The sequence below is a fragment of the Sinohyriopsis cumingii genome, chromosome 11, assembly GCF_028554795.1.
Source record: "Sinohyriopsis cumingii isolate HCF-2022 chromosome 11, ASM2855479v2, whole genome shotgun sequence".
Lineage (NCBI taxonomy): Eukaryota > Metazoa > Mollusca > Bivalvia > Unionida > Unionidae > Sinohyriopsis > Sinohyriopsis cumingii.
Window position 1 is genome coordinate 82661302 of NC_142971.1, and position 5877 is coordinate 82667178.

Consider the following 5877-nt stretch of genomic DNA (forward strand, 5'->3'; position numbering starts at 1 on the left):
GAAATATACACAATTATACAGAATCAGCAGATGTTCCGATGAGACATTTTTATCGTAAGTGTAATAACATATCAGAAATGTCGAAAGCGCCATCGTCGAGTGATTCAATGACTAGATATAAGACAGTATATCTCAATGGACCTGGTGGATGCGGCAAAACGACTCGAGCGATTAATGTTTTTAGAAATTCAGATATGATCGTGCTGACACCCACACATAGACTTGCACGGGAGATGAAACAACGGCAAGTACAATCGTGCACGTATCATAGTTTCTTTCGGTGACGCGGGGATACATGGACTCCTGAACGAATGGGAGAAAAATATATACCTAAAATAATTATTTGGGATGAGATATGGACGGTGTCATTAGATACATTAAAAATGTTTCTTGATTGGTTTTTGACGAAAAATACCGTTATAATAATGTGTGGCGATTATGGTCAACCGCCGCCTTTTGTTGGACCATCTCCACATGATTGGTTAAAAAATTTCGTCGATTATTACGAAGAAATAGATGATGATCATAGAGCCCTCGATGCAAATTTAAAGGAATTTAAAAAATTAATCAGATTACAGTCAAACAAAATTCAGTGTGAAATAATACGTGGAGTGATCTCAGAGACCTCAATGAGTGATTTTTGAAATTTATGGAGACCCAACGATTTGATCGTAGCAAGCAGAAAAATAATCAGAGACGATTTACAACAGCAGTTATTTCAGCTGCATAAAGAAAAATATTCAGAATTACCCGTACCGCTATGTTATAGACCATCAGATACACGAAAACAGAATAATAATGTTGATATTCCAGGACAGACTGAGAATCAAAATCTCGTATTAAATGATATTGTCGCTGTTGATATCAGTGTGGTCGAAGATGCATTACGCGCTAACAAATCTCCATGGGTGTTGGGATACGCTATGACGATCCACTCGTCTCAGGGATTAACTATTTCTGACACACGAGTCTGGATTGTAGACGATCACATCGTGTGGTCAAATTTAGTTTATTTAGCGGTATCGAGGGTGAGAAATCTATCTTAATTACGTAGAATTATGATTCCTGAAATCGTTAATAAATTTAACGTCATTGATGATGATATAATAAGAAAAAAATTAATCGGATACAAACAATCTGATGAAAAAAAAAATAAACGCGATTTTGATCTTGATGTTGAATTCATTATTGAGTTAAAACAGCAGCAGAATAATCATTGCGCAAGTTGCAATTGTATAATGTTATGGCGGTATTCGAGTAATGATTCAAGACAATTTAGCGTAGACAGAAAAGATAATAGTCGCGGTCATACACGAGAAAATACCATGTTGACCTGTCTTGAGTGTAATCAACGTAGAGGCGCTAGTGCTAGTTAAGTGATCGCGGTGGTAGTTGTGTATCCGTGGGGATTATTTGTAGTTGCTCACATACAAATCCACGTTGAGGAGCAGCCGAATCTAGTCTGTAGATTGCAGGTCTACCTGCCGATCTTGTCAAGGTGGATATTTTGTGTGTGGTAACACTCCAAATAGGATCAGTCGCTCTCGCGCTACCACCTTCAAGTTCACCCGGTTCATATAAATATCTAACTGTAACATCACCCAATATTTTTGTTTTTCAATATCCTTTCGTTGTATTGGTATATTTTTTTTTTGTGACTGTGCTAGTGGGTTTCATGTTAGTTGTTCGTGTGATCTCGCTATTTAATGCAGCTATCACGCTTGGTAATCTTGCAACCTATTCACGAGAACTTTTATCTTGAATAAATTCCTTCGCGTATTGATATCCAAATAACCGCTCAGAAAGTGTTTGATTAAATCGCTCAACAATTGCCTGATCGCGGTGAATTGCAGTATGACCTCGTCGTATTTTGGTATTATGTCGTTTCATCAACGATGATACTGGACCAAGAAATTCCTTACCAGGATCAACCTGTAGCAGCTGTGGCCATCGTAGACCACTTTGTGGTCCACCACCTCGTTGATAAATTCGTTCAAACGCATCGGCTGCTTCAGATGATGTTTTCGTTGATAGCGGCTCTGCCTCTTTATATCTACTTGCAACATCAACTACAGTTAACGCGTACTTGTACGTTTTTCCACGCACAGTATCATGTGGTAAAAACAGAATATCAGCTTGATGAACTTCATTAGGAACACTGACATCGAAGTACGCGTACTGAATTTGTTTCGGTTCAAATTTCACGATTATGACCCGGACGCTCGGAGAAAATCTGTCAATGATGTCATTGATGAATATTTTCCTAAAATATTCGATGCGTGGAAAAAACTAACACCACCTCCAACTGTTCTCAGACATAATAATGATCGACATGGCGGCGGCAGGCACGTTTCTCCGGGAATCGTTAATATAACCAGCACGATAGTGGTCAATCTGGTTTGTGACGTAGTCGATGGCAGCTATCAAATAGATCTCGGAAAATCAAATCAGGCTCAACAGGGATATATTTTATATACATTTACACCACAAGTCCCCCCTGGAAGTTTAATCGTGCAAGAACCAACTAATCCTGTGTATCTGCGGTGTCACAATAATATGTTAACACCAATAAATTTTAAGCTCACAGACCACCTTAATCGCTTAATTGACATGCGTGGAGAAGAGCTTGTGATAAATCTGTATGTGAAATCTTAATTAATCCAGTAAATGTTATATAATGTACCAGCACGTGATTGTTTTTATACATGACAAAGAAGCACTTGAAAAACGCCATCAGAACAGTGTTTTCAAAACACAGAGCAATTTAGCGTTAATTTAGTTATTGATGAATACAGAAGCGATGATTTCTTATTAACACAAGAACAGTTAGATGAACTCCGCCAAGAACATATTATCGAGATCATCTGTAACAGAGATCAGATTCTAAATTAAACACACTCCTGTATTAAACTCGATCAACTTAAAAAAATAATATTTCAGAATAAATAAATATAATCACTGATGGGATAAATTACACAAATTGATCAATTTTGTACAATCTGAAATAATTCTGAAATGAATCAATCTGATGGGGTGGTTGGTACTGAAAATTACACAAATCAATCAGTTTGCTAATTCTGACGGGGTGATTGCCACTTAAAGGTATACAAATTAATCAGTTTGCTAATTATGATGGGGTAATTGGTACTGAAAATTATACAAATCAATCAGTTTGCTAATTCTAATGGGGTAATTGGTACTGAAAATTATACAAATTAATCAGTTTGCTAATTCTGATGGGGTAATTGGTACTGAAAATTATACAAATTAATCAGTTTTCCAAAAAATGCTACAAAAAAATAGTGTATTATTATTCTGAAATATTTTTATTATTATTCTGAACTATTTTCTTTTTTATGAATCAATCTGATGGGGTGATTGCTACTCAAAAGTATACAAATTAATCAGTTTTCCAAAAAATATGTTATTATTATTCTGAAATATTTTATTTTTTATGTAAATTAATTCTTATGTGATATACAGTGAGGGAAATTATATTACTACTCAGTCGTTACCCGCTGACATAATTTTTCTTAAGTATCTCATGCGGGTCCTGATTGTTTTTTTTTGTTTCGTATTCGCTGGATAATCCCGACCTGATCTTTTCTATTGCAACAGAAAGAGGAATAAATTCATTTACTTGATCATCGTTCACCATAGCCAGTGACTGAAACATAGCTGCCTGAATCCGCTTTATGAACTTATACTGAGATGATAGAACATACTTATTTTCATTTTTAAGTTCTTCTAACGTTTCAAAATCAGATATTATTTTTTCAGGATTTAGTTCATCAGATATATTAATTCCGTTTTCTTCTAGATTTTTAATAGCAGAAATAATGTCTTTGATATTTTTATGGTTCATTATATGATATATAAATCTTTAAAATAAAAAAGAATTATCCCTAGAACCCCTATCGAGTCTTTAGCGAGTTCGTCGGGATGTTTCAAGGACGGCACAGGTACACGAAACACTACCTCCTTAGAGAGCCCCTAACCCGTCAAACAACGGTCTAGAGGCCCAAGAGAGTGTGTTTGGTTAAGACATACAATGAAATGGGTCTATACAATGAAATGGATATATACAATGAAATGGATATATACAATGAAATGGATATATACAATGAATGAGCTCAGATTATGGATATATACAATGAATGAATGACGGCACAAACATATATTATGAAATGAACTTCTATTCGAGTTTTTTAGCAAGTTCGTTAAGTATGAAATGGATATATACAATGAAATGGGTATGTACAATGAATGAAGGACATTACAAACATATAATGAATGAAGGACAGTACAAACATATAATAATCAAGCCCGTGGGTGATACGAAAATATGTATCACCGGTTGATACGTGGTTGAGTTTTGCTGAGCGGGGGGATTTGGCTGAGCCCCCAATTATTATAAAAATCGTAATTATGCGCAAACCACCGACATGTTGTCAGCCATGGGGATTCTATCCTGGACCGCGAGCGTCACAGTCCAATACGATACCGATTGAGCTATCAAATCTTGTTACAAACATATGTTTCGAAAGTTAATATATAGCTAATAATCATTGAAAAGGAACTAATTTCGAATATATTTACTCAAAATACAATTCTGAATTCAAGAAATACGTTTATATGATATATTTTCACCAAACAAAGCTGAATTAAGGAATTTCCTATTACTATACCACGCCATCTATGAGAAAACATCCGGTCTAGATCATCTAATTGCTAGATTTTTTCATCCTCTCTATGACTGGTCAAAGGGAGTTCACTCGATAAATAAATAATCAGACATACATACACAATCTCGCATTATATTTCTGCACTGAACAAGGAAAATGCAACTGATTTTTAATTCCAAACACTATCGTGGACCTATTTCTGTAATCAAGTCAGTACATGCTGTACATTGGATCTAAAATTAACCCGCCACACGATACAGACTAGACACTGGATTCTGCACTCAGTAGGCTGGAATATACATGTCGGTTTTCTGTAGGTTAGATGTAATGTATATGCTGTCTATGTGTTGCGCTGTTCTAATAGGGCAGAAAAATACACGAACTGTATATTTTTGTAAGTTAGAAATCATAAATCCTTTCTGTAATGCATACTGTTCAACTTGCTCCACCAGGCATCACAGACCTTGGATGTTGTATATGATTATGACCATAAATTACCTCCCTTTCGTGAGTCAAAAAATAAGTAGTATAATAATGACAATTTCTGACCCCCCAAAAAACAAATATAATTCGAGGTGGTGATGATAGTTAACAATACTGATAGGTGATTTTCTGCTTATATTTTTTTGAGAAAGCGGATTTATATATATTTTCTGCTACTTATTGCACTGAACGTGGACTAATATTAAAGTATTTCGCAGCAGAACATATCGAACGAAATATAATTACTTCGCCAGTTTCTGTGTCTGTGGAATTTACCGCCCTCTTTCCGATTGTTTTACATCTTCCAATATTACCACATGCAGAGTTCACGCTTTGTGTGACAACACGAAGGTTGGATAAGGAGTTGTTCAATAACAAGATCATCTTTGATCACTCCGAAGAAACACTCATACGTGAATCGATGACACAGATATCTTTTCTTCCCAACTGTAAATCTAAGATAGCCAGTATTAGAAACAACGCCTACCGGTCTCTTCAACCTGCAGTGTCCGATGACACCATTATGATCTGATTCATAGTTTGTTATTGTGGCATGTGGGACAAATATATTTTGCTCCATATATGCAATAATTTTATTTGTTCAAATCATTGTTTGTCTGAAATCTTGATATATAATCCTCCACGGATTTTATAGCGTTTTCACTATTATTATTTTTTTTTGTCATAATATATTTTAAGTTCTCTGAAC